This window comes from Dermochelys coriacea, chromosome 1, assembly GCF_009764565.3.
Source record: "Dermochelys coriacea isolate rDerCor1 chromosome 1, rDerCor1.pri.v4, whole genome shotgun sequence".
Taxonomy (NCBI): domain Eukaryota; kingdom Metazoa; phylum Chordata; order Testudines; family Dermochelyidae; genus Dermochelys; species Dermochelys coriacea.
The window spans coordinates 19776162-19796189 of record NC_050068.2 but is presented as its reverse complement, the minus strand read 5'-3'; the positions used below and the strand labels follow the sequence as shown (position 1 = coordinate 19796189).

Here is a 20028-nt window from a genome sequence, read left to right as displayed (position 1 = left end):
GCACCCCAACTTCGCAGTCAGATGGGACTCTCAGCCAGCCAGTAAAACAGAGGTTTATTAGATGACAGGAACACAGTCTAATACAGAGCTTGTAGGTACAGAGAACAGGACCCCTCAGCTGGGTCCATTTTGGGGGGCAGTGAGCCAGACAGCCCCGTCTGCACTTCACTCCATGTCCCCAGCCAGTCCCAAACTGAACCGCTCTCCATCCCCTCCTCTTCTGGGCTTTGTCCCTTTCCCAGGCCAAAAGGTCACCTGATCTCTTTGTCTTCAACCCTTTAGCTCTCACCTTGCAGGGGGGAAGAGCCAGGCCATCAGTTGCCAGGAAACAAGGTGTTGGCTATTCTCTGTGTCCAGACCCCTGCACACATCTGCCCTCTAGGGCTCCGCAATGATCATACACCCTTATCCCACCACCTAGATACTTAAGAACTGCATAGGGAAAACTGAGGCACCCCCACAATATTCAGAGAAAACATTAAGAATAGTCCCATTTCGTCACACCAGCATATCCCATATCCCAGTGGCTAGAGCACACTTCTGCAACGTGGGAGACCCAAATGCAAAGCCCTTTTCAACATCAGGCAAATGGAGGAATTGAATTCAGGTATCTCATGTTCCAGGTGAATTCTCTAAACCACTGTGCTAAAAGCTAGAAGTCACAAGTCCTTAGACCCCGCTCTATTGAGAGACATTGGTGGTCTGAATATAAAACAAAGGCAAAAATAAAACAAGTGATGATATACTACAGGGACCTGCCCCTTTAGCTAGTTATTTGCAAACACAATAGCTTTTTGTAGATTATCAATAATGTGTTAGGAATCCAGCATCTTTCCTAAGATATGTGTTGGAGAGACCACATGGTTTCATGGAAATATTGTTGTACCACAAAATGTACCTCCAAAAAAAATGGATTATATTTAATAAAAATTATTACATTTTGGAGCTATATCTAATTATTTTAAATAAGCATGTAACAATGGAATATTCTTAGAGAAGGAACACTAACATTGGCAGTCAATTAGGATCCCTCAGCCTTCTGAGAGTGTGTGAAAATCAGAGATTCAGAACATTACTGAATCATAAATGCTGATTAGACAATGATTTATATCTCATTTTTAAAAATACAAGTGGGGTAGTGATTGAAATACTATTTAGCAACCTATTTAAAAAAATAGATTGTGAACATCATTCTTTTGCTTGGCTTCTGCTGTCTGAAATAAGGAGAAAGACAAGAGTAAATGGGTTTTGGGAATGTATGAGAGGAATAGTTGATTCAGTTAGAATTCAGCTACCAAAATGATGTGGTGGGGACCATTTGCATTTAGTCTGAACATTCTCCTTGCTGTACCCAGGTTCCTCTAATGGCTCAGTCACTCCTGCTGCATCTTAACTATTGTGAAGCTTTGTTTGTAATTGCAGCAAGTTTCAATGAAAATGAGATTACAACTCCTACGTGGAATTTTGTATAGATGGGTCCGAGCTACGAAGTGCGGGATTTGCATCTTTTTTTTAAATTTGAGCCCATTTCTCATTGGTTTAGATCCAGTTTGCCCAACAACTTTGGAATGTTGCTTTTCCTTTATCTTTTTTTTAACTTCTATGTTAATTATTTGCAGAGTTTGCAGCCTTTCTTTATTTAACAGATGTGCTTTAGATGGACCTGCTATTTTAAGGGAATTCCTTTAGCAGCTGTCATTTCAGTCTATTGTTTCCACAAGGGCAATAATTCAGATGGTTTAGAGTACTCTCACACCTGCCAGCTGGTAAACCATGACTTTTGGGGGAGAGTCTCTTGTCCATTTACTTGCCTTCCGCTGCAGAGAGGCTCCCTTAAGATCTTTTCATGCCAGAAATGATCTCTTGTGCGGTGGCAAGGAGGCTGCTTTTTCTCTACATGAAGGATTTTGTTACTTTTCACACAACCTGCAATATAATACAAATCCTTTCTTGGTACAGCACATTTTAGCATGAGTTGAAAACTATGTTAAAAAGGCAAAGTGGAAGACTTGATCTCCTACCTTTAGCCTATCACTCCTGAGATGAATAGCAACTTTGGGACCAGTACAGAGGCAGAGTCTCTGGGCGGGCAAGGGGTGTGGGGGAGGGAGGTTTGCTGTGTCACATAAACATTAACTGATATTTATGATATTTCAGCAATGATCTGTGTGGCCAGTTAAGGAGCAGCTTTTATGGATTGTACAATTAGTTCTCTCCAGTCCCTCACCTTGAGTGGAGGTGATGGTTGCAGTGCAGGATCTCAAGAGTGCAAGGGGATGATAAAATCGGACATAATGGCAAGGAATTCTTAGGAATCCATAAACAATGTACACATCCTTTGCCTAAGCAAAAGAGCCAATTTCCTTATGATATTTCTGAAAGCTTTTCTTTGGCAAATGGTAGTTGGAAGTACGAGGACAGTTTGTTGTTGCTGCAAATTATTTGTTGTTGTTTTGTTTTCCACAAAAATGTGCTATGAGTTTAACAGAACAAATGCATGTACCAGCTCAAACTACCTCCTCCCAGGGAGTAACTGCAGACTACTGAACTCCATAGCCTCAAACACACCTCCCTAATCCCAGAGAGTGATTGCAGCCTGCTTCCCCTTCAGCCCCTTTCTTCTGCAAATTTTCTGGGTTAATAACAGACCCTGCTGTTCCTTTTCAGATGGTCTCCATTATATATCAGTTCTTCAATCCCCAATCTCCCCCAGAAACAGCCAATCAGGTTAATTAAGCTCACTTGGCCTGCTCTATCTTGTTGGGGTGGACACTCTATTACTCCAACCCCCCAAAATGCAAGGGGATATGGATGGAGTAAAAAAGGATAAAGGATAAATGTAGCTAATTTTAAAGAGTGGAATTTTACCAAGCAGTGACCTTTAGCATATTGTGAGTTGTAGGAAATGTCTTAGCAATGTAGTAACTGTATTCCTCTCTGTGTATGAGCTGTCTTGGCTAAGTTAAACCCAAACAAAGCTGATTTAGCCATAGTTCGTTATTTTTAAACAAATCCACACTCAAAAAAACCTCTCTGTTAACTGCTCTTGGTGCAGTCTCTCTAGGGGTTCCAACTTTCTCTTAACTGGTCTCTTCAATTCACTTACAGTTAGACCAGTCCATAAACTCTTAACCTATATTGAGTCCATCAGCCCTTAACTTCCAAGACTTGCAGTCTTCTTTTATTTCCTTGTCAGTTTCTTAGAAGCATCCTGACAAAAGTCCATTGCCCCTCTGTTATCCCAGACCTTTCTACCTCCCTTTCCCTGTTCCCTCCTTTATAACTGGGCTTGTTTTCTTTATTGTTCTCACCTGTGGGTACATGCCTCCAAAAGTGGGTTTGGTCAGTCTGACTGCATGCAAGCAGTAAAGACTCTCCTCTCCCTTCTGCCTATGCTCAGTATGGGGTGTAAACCCCACTACACCCTCTCACTAAACATATAATCACGGTTAATTTTATCAATTAATTGGTTATTGATTATTGACAATTGATTATCAACAGTAGGTAATATGGCAGATGTGAAATTTATCCATAGTTTATAGGTACTAGGAGTAGTAGTCATGCCTGCTAAAAATCACCAAACGTCTGAGCTAGCATCTTACAAATCGTTTCTCCTGTGCTCGAAAAGATACTAAAAATTCTACAGTTGCAAGTGCTACCCACACAGTAATGTCATGGAATAGCCATAATAGCCATAATTTGTTTATGCACTGTGACCACCCAGAGAATTTTGAAATAAGGGATGCTTTTTGTGAGGAGGATTATGTAGATAATGATACAAATTGCCCTTGCCCAAAAAGCATGAGAGACAAACATTGAATAGAAAAAAGAAAAATAGCCAAGCCATACAATTGTGGAAATAACTTCTGTGACTGCAAGAGATTAAATATAAACAATTTCCTTTGCTTGCCCTTGACAGTAATTTTGTATTTTGGTTGCCTTCTGTTTGCTTTATTTCTATCTAGGAGACATAGGAGGCACTATTACAATAGAATCCTACCTACATCTGTAAATGTTAATGAATATGTGAACAAAGTATTGCCTCAGCACAGGTTGATGGTAATTTACATCCAATAGGACCTACCTGTTTTCTGAACTTCTCTGTTATCAAAAACAGGATCATATCCCTCAGGGACACCTAGTTTGGACAGACAGCTGGCTGTCCTTGCAAAGACTATTTGACTCTACTGGACTTCACGCTTTAACTCTAGGCCTCAGCTACTGCACTTTAGACAGCATGCCTTCACTCAGACTCAGCACTAACGACCTTTAACGCTGAATCTCTACTTTGTACCCAGCACTTGTGTCCTGATCTCAGGAAGCTGTTTTCCTATAAATAAGATCATGGGCATGCAGGCTTTGAAGTCTTGACTTACTGAGTCCATTGGGTCAGAGCCCTAGATTAAATAAATGCCTAATAGTTTCAAGGTTTGAGGTAGCCTTAGAGATTTCAGATAATTGGGTTGCCCCAGCATTCACCCTCTGCCTTACATAGTCTTTCCTTTCATCAACAATACTATGAGGTGTAGTTACATTGGCTTCCAAATATTGAGGCACTGTCCATGCTCATTGAGTTCTAGTATGGTTCCCCAGACAGTTATTAACAGGGACTTTGCATCCAATTTGTTGCAACCCAGTAAATAGTCTGGGGGTGCAGGCCGTGGGGTGGTTTTGGTCAGTTTCTGCCCCCCATGGTGGTTGGGTCCTGCCCAGCATTCACCCCACAGTGGCAACTCCTGCAGCTCCTGTGCTGTGGGGCTGGCAGGGCTTGGCTCTCGGCTCTGTGGTTGCAGCACTGCTCAGTTTTGGCCCCACCCCTCTGACTGGACCAAATTTTTGTGAGTGGGGTTGTGACCTGGTTCATGCAGTTGCTGTGCCTCTCACTCAAATTTGACCTATCCAGACTCCCGTCATTATGAGTGGCGCTTGGACCCCAGCGATTGCAGTGCCTGGAGCAGGGAGATGAGGCCAGCCAGCCCTGTGGGAGGAGCCACAGGAGCTGCCATGTGACCCTTTGAAACATTCTGACAACCCAATTTTGAGTACTGACCCAGGGGTTGAGAACCCCTGCTATAAACTACCTAGGGAGATTAATAGTGGGGTCTTAAAACAGATGTCCGAAAAGCCCTAATGATAATGTCCAGGGAAACCACATTGATCAAAGAAAGCTTGCTATATAACTATTCCTGAGACAACCATGTTTAAATATTATTGTAGTTAGCACTGTCCTGTTCTTAATATGGATAAGGCATTGGTTCTCAGATAAGCTTATGTGCTTCAGGACATGTCTTGAAAGGTCTGTTATTCTTGTCTGCAGATTTCAAATATGGGCCCCTCCAGATTCCTCTTTCTTTAAATACGTTGGGTAACTATAATACTTCTCCCTGACAAAACACTCAGAGTGGTGTTAATAGAAAAAGAGAGAACCACCATTAGCTTAGTGAGGAGCCATGGTAGTTTTTATATTGTTTGTTGCTGTGTGTAGCATTTTTGTTTCACTTTATCTTGTAGAACATTGCAGATGAGCCTGCTTGTTGTCAGTATACTGAGCGGCTGAAGTACAGCTGCATGGAAATGCAGAGGAAAGAACCAAAACCAAGAACATGTTGTTCCTGAACCTGTGTTTTCAGAGTCTAGTGTTAATGCTCTAGCTCAGTCAATACAATCATGTTTTTATCTCCATTCCTTGTTCAGAACATTGCCAACAGGTGATATGTAATTTGTAACAGTGGAGATTTCAGTGTCTTCCAATACAAAAACACTCATTTAATCCATGTCTCACTCTCTTATAAGGCAAACGTAACAAAATGAATGGTAAGTTATTCATGAATCAGTTGTGAATAGATAAGACCATTTACAAGATAAAGTCTGATTTCAGTTTATATGTTCAAGTTTAAATGTAATTAATCAGGCAGTTCAAGAAAATATTTCCATTCAGATAGATTCTACTTTGCAACTGGAGTAAGGGGATCAATGCTAAAATGCTTTCATCAGATTGATGAGGAACAAAAGTAACTGATGGCTCTCTCCCTGACAGAATAATTTGTGGTAGTTAAGCAGATCGCAGAGTGACAGATTGCTCTTTCTGCCTCCATTTAACTGGTAACAGATCATTAAATATTTTAATAGAACTTAATCTCAATTTAAGAAGCAGTGACCTCACAGTAAACAAGTTAGAAATATAAATCATTTTACTAATCTCTGCTAATGTGATATATAGCAAATCATTTTTTAAAAAATAAATTGCAAATAGATATTGTCTTCCTGTGAGCAGGTTTTTGTGCTCCGTGGATGTATTTCAATCTGTACAAACAGATTGTACTCCAGATTCTTGGGAGTGTTTAGCATGTTTTGTGAATGGTATCAGAGAAAAAAAAAGTAGCATATTAAAACTATGCTTGATCCTGCAACCACTGATGTGCATGTTTGCAAGATGAAACCCTGCTAATTTAAGTTCTTAAGAGTGGTAAATAATGTGTCCATTCTATAAGTAATTGGAATAATATTTAATAATTTAAGGTAAACTGTAGAAATTAAATACCAAGTAACTCAACTGTTTTTTGTTGGTTTTACTTCCTAATTGTATGACTAGTTACTTATACAAGGTCACCACAGCCCGAATCCTGAAGAGGTTTAGCATGGGAGGGCCCCTATATCCGACTTCACTGGGGCTCCATGTGGATGGAAAGTGGTCTAGTCTCATGAATGGAGCCCATTGTAGTTTTTGGGCTTAAGTAATTTAATTACTTAGTAAAAACAATATTAAGTTATTAGATTATTTAGGGTCCAGTGATACCAGGGAGTGGTGTGGAGGAACTACTCGGCTTTTAGATTTGTTTGGGGGTGGGAGGCAGGTTGAGAGGGTTTCCTCTTCCATTGACACCTGCAGGTTCAACTCCAAACCCCATAGATCCCCAGGAAATCAAAAAGAAGCATTGCCAAATAACTCGAGTCCACCTGAAGCCATGTTATATCTGTGGGAAGGGTGGCATTCCATCAGGCAGGCTACATGAGTCAGTGAATGTGGCACTTCTCCTGTCTATCTCCCAATGGATTTTTTTTTCAAGACTGGAATCAGTTCTGCTTGATTAAGTGCAGGGAAGAAATCTGGGCCTAAATATATTCTCTTTACTATATGTATAAATACTTCTGTTGCTTTAAATTCTCAAGAAAATGTATTGATTTTATGTAATTATTATTAAACACATGTAACTCGCTTTTTCTTTATGTATTAATTATTAAAATGGCTCTATAAATTCCAAAAAATAGTTTACGTAGTTCTAAGCAGTCACTGGCCAATAACAAGTAAATGTAGTACTTGGTTTTAGTCATTATAATCACTGAATAATTTTATCTTTGAGTGGAGAAGTTTGGATACTTGGCCAAGGCCATAGAGGAGTAAAATGTAAGAATTTTTAGCCTTCGGTTTTGTGCTCTAACCATTCTTGATCCAATATTGTAATTAAAATAAGAGAGTAGCAAAGGCAAACGTTATAAAAGTAGCTAATTGTTGGGTTAACAAATAGGGATAACTTGGTCCCCTGCAACATTTAAATTCATAAACCCAAATTTAGGAGATCTGAATCTGAGGGGTAAAGGTGGCAAAATTATGCCTCTGTAACTTGACTTTCAGAAAGTTGAGACCTAATGTGCAGCCATATTCTTGTGTGTGCATTAAAAGATACATGCAGGGAGCCAATATGCGTGCACAATTGCAGTATAAACATATACAGGGCAGGCACACAAATTTAAAGGGAAAAATCTACATGAAACTTTAGGCCACAACTTTCAAAGAATCAGGCCCTGACTGGCTATTAATTTATTCTTATGTGGTTGATCGTGTTAGGTATCTTTTTTCCATAATTTAGCTTTTTCATGTGAAACATGTAGGATCAGTATGATATGATCGTGCTACATTGACTCAAATATTTGCCATGACTCAGAGTAACAATACAAGTCAGACATTTAAATGATTTTCTCTCTTCATAGTATTTGTGCTAGTGAAAATATTATTTTTTGATGTATGGTTTTTAGTGAGAAGCAAGTTATCATTAATTAGCTTCCATTTAAAAAACAGGTAATTGTGAATAATTAGGAACACTGCTTTCTTGTTTATATCCACAAGAGTTTTAAAATATGCTTTAAAATGACTGACTAGCTCAAAAGAGAACACAAAATTGTATTTTATCTTCAAATCTATTTAGACACACAAATTATAGAGAATGTACAACATTTAATGAGAAATTTCATGCATGTCTTAAAATTCTCTGCATCCCATCACTTAAACTGTATCCAAAAGGAATCTATCCTTCTATGATCTTTTGTGATAAGTATGTGCCTGTAAAAATCCATAATAGGAAATAATTCTTTAAAAGTCTTAACTGCAAAATTGAAGGCAAAAGAACAGATAAGAAGTTTTATTTTTGGGTATTGAACATTTACTTTTTAGGCAGAATAATGTGACAGTATATTTTCAGGCCCTTTATCAGGATCACAAAAAGATTAGCCTTTATTGAGATAATGCAAATACTACACATTATCTGCGTATCTGTATTCTTATTATTTACTATAGAGATTCCTGCTACTATATTTGAAGATATGTCAGTATTTGTGTCATAGTGCTTCCTCCCAAATCCCAGGGGGGCATTTAAATCAAATGCAAACATTTATTCTATGCCAAAAGGCAAATAAATCTCTGCTAGGAGTAAATTCCTTTCTGGCTGTTGTAACCCACATGCATTCTACTGCGGCATTTGATTTTTACGTCCAGAGGCAGGAGAGGAGAAGGAATGGGTTTGTTTGAGATGTTTGTACACACATGCAGATTGCAGAGCAGAGAAACTCGGTTAGAAACGCTGCCCAGAAATATCCAGAAATCTTGTCACATAGGATTTGAACCGTCATGGGACTCGGATACTTAGGATGAGCTTCTTGTGTCGAGAAGTACATAACACACTGGTTAGTGTGTGTCATTTGTCTACCTCTGATCCACATATGACATGCTATAGCTCTCAAAGGAAGAAACACCACTTATAAAGGAGCACAAATAAAAGATGTGGCCTCAGGCAGAGGGCATTGCTAGGGTTGCCAACCCTTCAGGATTGGCCTGGAGCCTTCAGAAATTAAAGATTAATCTTCAATTAAAGATTATGTCAAGTGATGAAATCTCCAGGAATACATCCAACCAATACTGGCAACCTAGGCATTTCAGGAGTCTGATCTTGAGGTGATGAAGGCATGGGTAACAATTCACGGTCTGCATCTGAAATGGAGAAGGGCTGACTTCATTGTAGCTACTACTGGATGTTCTAATAGCAGCTGGGAATCCAACCCAGATTGATCCCAGATGGCAAACCCCCTCAATCGTTATCCTACCATCGCTTCTGGTGCTTACTCAACCACAGATGTCATCACAGTCTTAGCTGCTCAGCCGGTTCCTCTCTTTCAGACCCGAAGTAATGCAACTGACAGCTCTAGTGAGGTCAAAATATAAAGCTGTGTATCATCAGCCTACTGAATACATTTCAACCCATGTCTCCTAAACAGCCCTGACAGCAGCCTCATGCACTCATTAAATAAGAGGAGTGATAAGAGGGAGCCCTGCCGAACTCTACATCATTAATTAATGATTATATCGTTGAATGTTTTGGATCAAAAAATGAAAGGCTGGTATGAGGTGGAAAATATTATATTGTTCACCTGATAGGAGCTATAGCTAACATCTGGCTCTCTTCTGAAAGGTGGCTCTGCAAAAAAGGAATTGTGGGGTTCCGTGGTTATAATAAGAGTCTTTGTTATTTCCATTCTCCCTTCTCTTCATGTGTCATTATATAATGCCTGCAACTGTAATTTTCACTCCAAGCATCTGAAGAACTGGTTTTTTACCCACGAAAGCTTATGCCCAAATAAATCTGTTAGTCTTTAAATTACCACCTGACTTCTTGTTGTTTTTGTGGATACAGACTAACACGGCTACCCCTTGATTCTTGTTATTTCCATAGTAAGTGTGTTCAATTTACCTATAAAAATGTGGGATTAAGGAGCTCTGACCAGAGCCATTACCTCTGCTCAGGCTTGATGCAGGCTGATGGCCTCATGGAGAAGAGTCTGGGTTGTAGAGCACTCCTTGTTAATCCTTTACAAAGTGCTTTGTGCACTGCGTCTGCTGTCCAGCTACAGTTGCAAAAGTGGCCATATCGACAGCCTCTCCCATAACCTGTCTAGCCACACCCAATGGTTCCAACTAGTGTTGCTGTGTATACTGGCCAACACAAAGCTTGAAATTTCAGAACATTATGGGTCTAAACTCTGGCAAGCATCTGTGTTGGTTCAGGAGCAGGGAAAGGCGTAGACAATCTATCTCTTGATCTTAATAGATTCTATGGCCAAGAGCAAAGGAAATGTAGAACTGTATAATAGTTGAAGACATTAGTAGACTAATATCTTCAACTATTATAAAGTTCAACTATCATTTTTCTATACAATGGTGATTTGAAAGGGTATCCTTTTCACCTACAAGCATTGTACATCTGCCTTACTCTGCCTGAAACTGAGAAATAAATGAAGACTATTACATATGTTGTATAAATGTCAGACACTAAAGAAGATGCTTAATAATTTTGAGTTCACAAAAAAAAACCCATGAGAAAAAAACAATAATGAGATCAATTAGATGTTTTTCAGTTATACTTTCCCAGGCTATCGCCATATTGTCCAATTGTCACTTTCACAAAGAACCCTCTCAAATGGTCAAGGGAAGGCTGATATGGAAATTAGAGATAGTACTAGAAGCAGATAGCTCTTGTGAGCTCTGGTGAAACATGTTGTGAACTGTAAAATGTCTTAAACTGAATTTTTTAACATTTGTTGCTGTTTCCTCTGAGTGGATACAAAATTTAGCTAAATTACATTTATGGAACTTTTATTGGAATAAAATGTCAAATAAGTCAGGATGGAAAGAGATTCATAAGAACTCACTCAAACAAAGAGTAGTTTAAACGTACTTCTCCAGCCTGAGCACAAAGACACAGTGACATTTACTGTGGATGAGAATAGTAGTTTCCCAGGAATTAGTGTATGGATCCCAGCGGATGAAAAATGAAAATATCTAGAGAGCAGAATCTGTCCCTAAACTGCCCTTTGTAAGACCATAGAACCTACATAGACTTTAATTTATTTTTAAAATTCAATTAATTTTGTAATTTAGTTCATTTTTTCATAAGCAAACTCCACAGGCTGAAATAGTTGAGGTAACCGTTAAATCATCATATATGTCAATAATGTAGACAGAAGAAATATAGTAATTGCAAGCCTAACAAGCCCCACCCAGCAACATTAATGTGCTTTTAAGCATGAGCAGTCTTCTGCATGGCATTTCTCTCTTCACAACAACATGGAGTAAGGTGGTCATTGGTGCTGGAACTAAAGGATTGAGGGGAGTAGTAACTGAGGAATTCTTTTTCTTTTTCTGCAGCACCCTGTTTAGAATTAGCTATGTCTCTGTGGCTCTTGTTATTTATGTTGCTTCCATAACTATGCTATCTGTCAACTCTAATCAGTCAAATGATATCAATTAAATGATCTTGTGTTAATTTACCTGTGTTCCTTTCCTAAGTTAAGTGGAATTTGATGAACTAGAATCCCATCTTAGAAGAATACATCACACTAGCATTGACAACTTAATTGATGTATGACTGTTATAACTTTTCCTTTCAGAAAGAGCAAATGAATATAGAATGATTAAATTCTGTAAGCCTAGAGTGATTTTTCAGAGGACATTCTTATACGAGTATATTCTTAGCAATGCTTTGGGAACTGGGTACAGGAGCATTACCTCATCTCTGATCCAAAGGGGATTAACTCCATCTAAGTTTCCTTTTTCCCTTTTAAAGCTGCTCCTGAGGAGGGGTATGAGGGTGGTTGCTTTTGAGACAGATGAGGAAGAACACTTGTGGGAAGCTAGGCTCTACAACCTGAGCTGGATTGGACCCTGACCTCGGAATGTTTGTTACTTTTTGATTATGTTAGCTTATTTCACTGTCAGGTCCAGTTTCACAGGTTCAAAATGGCGGTATAATTCCTCCTATGCAGATCAAGCATATAACAGCCAATGAAATACTCTCAATTTGTTAACATTAGGCTCTACCACTTTCCACTCCACTCTCCTCAATCTTTCTTTCGGGGAGGCAACACACTGCAGTCTCTGCACTTTACATCAGAAAAACATGAGCTCAGAGGACTAGAGGAAGAGATGGAACAAGAAATGCACTGCTTACCAAGACGGTCTTCGCCCTACACTAACAGGTTCCCTCTGCTGTGCATGTGATTTGGGGCCTTAATGGTAAATTAACAGGGCTGCACTTATGTTTCCAGAACTCAATGTCCAGGCTACTTATCAGAAAATCACACTCTTCCCTTTTTCATGAGAGTAGGTCAGTTGTATTTTCAGATTCTGGGTAGAGCTGGGCAATTCTGTTTTCCAAACAAATGATTTATTTGCTGAAAAATGAAGCTTCAGTTGACCCAAAACTATTCACAAATTTGACATGAATAGTTTAAGCCAGTGGTTTTCAACCTGTGGTCCGCCGACCCCTGGGAGTCCACAGACTATATCTAAGATTTCCAAAGGTCTGCACCTCCACTCAAAATTTTTTAGGGGTCCACAAATGAAAAAAAATTGAAAACCACTGGTTTAAGCTATTCACAAAATGGCTGCAAGAGGTGGAGGGGTAAAGGTGGTGGTGGTGCTGCTCCTGCTATGTCCTCTTTTATAATAGTTACCCTAGTGGTTAAGGGACTCACCTGGGATGTGGTAGACCCAGGTTGAAATCCCTCCCTCTGCAATAAGACTTTTTTCAGTTCCCACAAAATTCTGAATTGTTTCAGATTTGGTTCAATCCAAACTGAATTTGGTTTGTTTTTTTCTCCGCTTCCACCAAACTGGAAAATCAGTTGTTTGCTCAGCTCTAGTTATGTGGATACAGCAGCAATATGAGGACAGATGTAAGGAATTAAGCAACAGGCCGCAACTTTTATTAAACTTTCATACGGGGAGGGCACTACCCAGCCATCCTCCATACTCTCCTATACCAGGCGTTTAATTGGTTCCTGCGTGGGGGCTAGCGGGCTCCTTACAATATAACCCATAATGCGGGGTAGACTCTCCTCATCCTACCCCCCAGGACTCAGCTCTCTCTGAGTGGTAGCACCCTCCCCCCACCACTCCACCTCACCCCACGTGAAGGGGACAGAGGGTGCAGCAGGATGCGGACTTTGGCCTGAAAGGACCACAAGATCTGACCTTGAACCATGAAGGCCACAAGGTCTCACCCCATCACATGAGGCCAAGGCCCAACATCAAAGTCCCAGATCTTTTGCCTCTGGGATGGTTGATTTTATTCTGCTAACCTCACTAGAAACAGGCCATAAATTGCAACAAATAAACAACTACACCCCGTACCTTAGTTAGTTCTAAGCACATTCCTACTCAACCCACTGTGGCTTGAAGGTGCTGCAAGGAAGGCAAAAAACCTCCCAGGTCCTCTGCCAATTGGCCCATGCCCTTCTTCCACTGGCATAGTTAATTCCTTCTTGATCCCCTAAAAAGATGATTGGCTAGATCCACAGCATCTGTCAGGCCAAGTTCCCATTCCTAGTTTGGGTGGGAAGGTGGGCTTCTGGAATGGAGCCGAAAGAGGATCCACATAGCCCTGTGCTGGGCTAAAATCCTGGCAGCTGGGGAATGCCGGCCAGTCAGCACCCCTCTCTCCCAGCTGCCCAATGCTGCCAGAGACTCCCAGGGGGAGGAGCTACCTATTACCTTTGCTACTGGGACTGTCCCCATTTCACTGCTGGCCCCATCAAGTTCCTCACCTAATGATGGGTGTGGCATTTCTGATTTTAACTAAGCTAGCTGCTCCTGATTCCTTCAACCCAGGGAGGCTTCCATCTATGACTCTGAAATTTTTGCTAGGCTTTATTTCTGCCCCCTTCCCACCCCACCCACTGTTCACTGGCTCTAAGGAGCCACTTCCTCCTGGGTCTGGACACCACTCTGATGAAGTACAGCAGCATGCAATACTCCGCCATGAGGAAGCAAATTACCTATATTCTCTATCACCACCCTTATTTTCTGTATTATATAGGGACAAGTAGGTTATCACATTAAAATGTCTATGATTAATAAAGCAACATTAAGCAACCAATACGAGTGCCCCCAGTGTTCCCAAGGTTTATTATGAATCCTAAGTATAAACACAGTGTATTTTTGCTAACATACACTGACAGACTTAAATCATGTACCCAAACATTGCATTCATGCAACACACAATACAAAATACATGTAAATGCTGGCTTAACTAAAACTAGAGGATGTATTAAAATTATTAGTCGCTTTTAATGACAGCATTTACTTCGCACACTCAAATTATTTACAAATCGGAAATGTTCAAGGTTAAGGGGTTAGCTTTCTAATCTCAGTTCTGTAAACAGTTTTTGTGATATTGTCAATTAAACTTACATTTGCTAGGATATTGCCTGCTAAGGTCTTATAAGGTTGTCATGAAGGTTTTCCTTTAGACAGAAATTGATTTACTTGGTTATTAATTTAGACCACAAAAAAAAAGGATACGAGTGATGTCAAATTTACCGGCTGTCACTTGCTCATGCTGCACAATCTCTGTATATCATTTTGTCCTGTCACTTCTGTCCAGATATCTTTCCCCAGACTTGCAGCTGTTGTTTTCTCTGACAGTTGCTTTTATGGATCATTATTGCTAACTCAGTTTGGTTCCAACTTTTATGTCTGGTTCACAATTTGTTTTAAACCCCAAACCACTGTGCAACCCCTCCTGTCCCCTTTCCCCCCTCAAAAAAGTGATGACATAAACACTGACTTTGAATTGCTTGGCTTTCATACAAATATTGTCGCCACCTTGGCTTTCTTGAAATTAATCATTGTCTCCGACATTGCAGGAAGAAAGACAGGACATTAGAAATTTGATTTAACTAGGCTGCAACTCTATTAAGTTGCACATGTGGGAATTATCTGGTAATAACTGTCCAGCGCAGGTCATCCTTCCTTCCATAACCCATACCACATGGAGAGGTGCACTGCCTTCAGCTCCACAACTCTCTATCACCCAGGGGTCAGGGGCTGCTTTTAGCTTGCCACCTTCTGCACCATGAACCTGGTTCTAGCACATTACTGGGTCCCCACTGTCCTCCCCTCATGTGGTTTGGGCAGAGGGGGTTATCTCCTTGCCAGACATTAGGAGTCCCAGTTCCATTCTCCACCTTCTCTAGGACATGTCTTCTCCTACTCTGAGTCCAGCTGCAGTTTATCGGGGAACTGGACCTCCTTTTGAATGAGTAATTGTGCTAGGCACCTGTCAAGCCGTGCAGAGAATAAATGCCCACAAGGATGGGAGAAACAAGGGGGAGGCAATATTTGAAGTGACCAAGGGTTTTCTTTCTGGCCCATAGAAAGTCTCCCCACTCTGAGATTGAGGGAGATGGGGAAAGTCTACATTTAAATACAATGTTTTAAACTAAAAAATGAAATTAAAATATTTTTGAAAGGTTATAAAAGCAGTGGAAACCAATGGATTTTTAAAATCTTGTTCAGTATATTCCAGTAACTTAAAACAACTGTCTTTATTAACAACCTATGTGAATTTTTACAGTAGTCAAACTATCATAAACATCCAAATCACTTGATTACCTGTTCTGTTCATTCCCTTTGGGGCACCTGGTATTGGCCACTGTTGGAAGACAGGATACTGGGTTAGATGGACCTTTGATCTGACCCAGTATGACTGTTCTTATGTCCCCCAAACTTTGAGATATAAAATATCTGCTGGGGAAATAATAAAGCAACAGAAATACATTAAATTCACTTCACTAACTTAAAAGTTATTGCCAGTATGTTCTTCCTTCTTTTTATCATCCCCTTTGTCTCTTCTTCCATGTCGAGATTAATATATTTTAAGGCCAGCAGAGGTCATTAGATTATCTAATTTAGACCATTACATCACAGGTGACCTATACTGAGTAGTCTAGTCATTTTGTACCATTTTCTTTCTTTTCGTTCCTTAATTGTCTGTATTTTCTTTTGGATGCTTGTTCCTTCTTTTCTCTCTTTCTGCTCTTCCATATTCATTCATCCTCAAGGCTGGCTCTTGGCTTTGTGGGTCCCAAAGACAGCCTCAGTATACATAGTACTGTGCTGTCCATTGGACTGTGCAATCTTATAGGCAGCTTTGCACTGGTTTCATAGGTTATGCAGCTCTGCCTTTGAAAATGAATGGGGAGATGCATACATTCAGCAACACCTTGTAAACGTACTGGTGACATCTGATCCTACAGTATGCTGAGCTTCCACAGCTCCTATGGATTTGGGGGAGGAATGATTCAATAAGAACCTGCACAGGATTAGTCTCTCAATCATAGAATAATAGGGTTAAGGCCAGGAGGGACCCCTACATCATATAGGTCACCACAGGCCACCAACACCATCCCATCATCATCACACTAACCCACCAACTAAAATTAGACCAAAATATTACAGACCACAATGGAGGAAAACAAAGGACATACTATATAATATCACGTATTCAGTGGGTTTGATCTGCTTTGAAGGTAGGTGATAAGTGTCTATTGAAAATGGCACGTACAAAGTCCTGCTCCTATACTGGGACATACTAAAGTCAGTGGGGCTCCGTGTGGATACAGTTGCAGGATCAGGGTCACGTTCACTAATTTCACTTTGTGCAATCAAGATGGAAGAAAAGTTTTTGAGGGGTGTTTTTTTTTTCAATTTACAAATGACATGCATCACATCTACAATATAGACAGAGAACAATTTTTGGTATCAGCTTTCTCTCAGGTTTCTGACCAAAAAAAGCAAACAACTGAAAATAGAGAAGACAGTCATTTCATTTGTGTTATGGTAGTGCCTAAAGGCCCCTATGTGCTAGACACGGTACAGACAAATGGAGACGGACCTTTCTTCGATAAGCTTACAGTTTAGGTTTCAGAGTAGCAGCCGTGTTAGTCTGTATTCGCAAAAATAAAGGAGTACTTGTGGCACCTTAGAGACTAACAAATTTATTTGAGCATAAGCTGTCGCTCATGAAAGCTTATGCTCAAATAAATTTATTAGTCTCTAAGGTGCCACAAGTACTCCTTTTCTTCTTACAGTTTAGGATCACCAAGGGGTGAAGAGAGAAAACAGAAGGTCCCAAGGTCATACAGAAGACCTCAGTGGCAGGACTGAGAATAGAACTGGCAGGACTGAGAATAGAACCCAGGTCTCCTAATTCATAAGAATGGCCCTACTGAGTTAGACCAAAGGTCCATCTAGCCCAGTATCCTGTCTTGCAACAGTGGCCAGTGCCAGGTGCCCCAGAGGGAATGAACAGAACAGGTAATCATCAAATGATCCATCCCCTGTCACTCATTCCCAGCTTCTGGCAAACAGAGGCTAGGGACACCATTCCTGCCTCCCAGTCTGCTGTACTATCAACTAAATTGCTCTGCCTGCCATCCTCATTCTGGAATAATATTTTTGAAAATTTTATTACATTGTCATAAAAAATGTATACCTGTAACAGGCCAGGACATAGGCGGTCTGGCCTAGTGGTTACAGTTGGGCTGTGGGTCACACATAAGGGACAGTAGTTGGTGAGCAGGGGTTGGAGGAATTGCTAGAGCCAGGGTCAAATCAGGCTGGGGTCTGAGACCAGAGATTACAGGTAGTACCAGTGGAATCAGGAAAGAAGAGTCCGGGTCACAGCCAAGCTGCAGCCAGAGACTCAAGATTAAAGGTAGTATCAGGCTGGAGTCAGGAAGCAAGAGTCAAGGTCAGAGTCAGGCTGGGATCAGAGGATGAGGTGAGGTCTGGAGTTGCAGCAGGCCCAAAGTCCATAGGAGCTGTGGAAGCTCAGCATACTGTAGGATCAGATGTCACCAGTACGTTTACAAGGTGTTGCTGAATGTATGCATCTCCCCATTCATTTTCAAAGGCAGAGCTGCATAACCTATGAAACCAGTGCAAAGCTGCCTATAAGATTGCACAGTCCAATGGACAGCACAGTACTATGTATACTGAGGCTGTCTTTGGGACCCACAACTTCTTGGGGCACCCTCCAGGGTTAAATAGGGTGCTTGGCCAATCAGAGGGCTGTGGGGTACCGACACTCTGGGTTTCTTGGATGGTACTTCCTGCTGTGCTTACTTGCCACAGTGCTCCCCATGGCACTGTGGGAACATCAGCTGTCCCTGGCTCTGTAAACCTGGGTTTTAGTACCAGATCCTTTTGTCACCAGGTTGCTGGATTTTTTCACACAGTGTGTAATAAATAAGTCATCAAAGGAGGCAGTAGCCCAAGTGTAGATGTTTTGGGCCAAAGTCCTGGAGCTTTTGCCATCGAAGTTTTCTTAAAGAGGACATCCTTTTCTCCCCCTCATTATGTCTCCGGGTGATAAAGAAATGATTGAGGACTAAGCAAATCATGTAATTTTCCCCCCAGAATTGATCTCATTGTTGTCTTAACAATAGGACATAAGTACAAAGAGTATTAAGAAATTAGATAAAACGTTATTTTAATTGTCCCACCATTCTAAATCAATTTTACATGTATTATTAACAACTGTCATAATTAATTCATTTAAAGTTCATTGTATTTCAGATATTATTCCAGAGGTTTCTCGTTGTAATTTATCATTTTGCAAGTCTCCGTTAATTAGCCTATTACATTATCTGACAGCATGTTTCTCCAAGGATACTATGAGAGAAAACCCGTAATTTCTTTGTCAACAGATGTAATTCATTATAAAACTTCAGCTCTTCAGTCATGTAGGTGACAAAGCCTTTTGTTATTAACTGTAACATCAGTGAGTTTTATTGCACAAGCAATAAGGCTGGTAAAAATCGTAAGCTGCCAAGTTATAGGGAGCAAATCTTTTTCTACTGCATCTCTCCAGACCTAGTCATCAATAAAATGTTTGTTTCTATAACCACTGAATACAATACATTTTGAAAATAAAATTAGTGATATAAAAATCAGAGATAATTGCATTTATTTTCTTTGTTGCAGAAATAGTTACACTTGGGCTATCTCCGAATCTAACCTTATAGCAAGTGTCAGTAAAGACTTACTTGTTCAGCTGGAAGGTCTCATTAGACATATGACTCTAAGAAAAAGCAAACAATCGTTATGAATTTTTGTGGGAGTCTATAATACATTTTTATGAAAATAAGATACCATAGACAGATATTTCCATACACTTTTGCAAAATGGGAGATAAAAATTTAGTACTAATGAAAGCAGTGATGTGTGTGTGTAGCAGTCATAGTAGGGAGAATATAGGTAAAGGGTAAAGCCTCTAGTTTCTGAAGTTTATTTTCCCTTCCTGTTCTATATATTTTCTGTAGTTTGCATTATCATTTCCTAATCTTATTACAATTCACTACTGACATCACTCCAGAGCTTTGAGATCTTTTGTGTGGTTCTTCATCTAGGAATTTTACAGGTTACTAAACAGAAGTTACCTGTTCGTCACGGTATATCAGTCTAATCTTTTATGCACCCATAACAGCTGAGTGCTAATAATTATGCAAAGCAGAATTAAATCCAAAGGACTGCATTCTCCATCTGTCCCTACCTAAACTATTCTGTGCTTTTCACTGTGGTAACTGAACAACTTATACATTCTACAAGGGATCTCTCCTTCTCTCTCCCCATCCCTGATATCAAGCTGTTTGTAGGGACAACAAGAATATTGAGAGTTTAATTTCTCTGTGTGTGTGTGTACAGAACAAGACACACAACAGTTTTGAAGAAAGAAAACCCCATGATTCACAGCATAATCCAAACTGTACTTATGGTCAGGAAAAACATTTTCCCTAGCACAGGGTTTGTTGCACTTGCTGGTACTGGCCACTGTCAGATACAAGATACTGGTTTAGATGGACCACTGATCGTCGTCTTAGCGTATACACAACGTGCCTCAGGTGGCATATGACCAG

The 20028-nt window shown here is 40.2% G+C and overlaps 1 protein-coding gene across 1 annotated transcript in view; it reads left to right on the top strand.

Moving 5' to 3' along the window:
* The window catches only part of DLG2 (discs large MAGUK scaffold protein 2), a 1500569-nt gene that overhangs the window by 1082617 nt on the left and 397924 nt on the right, over positions 1-20028 (top strand).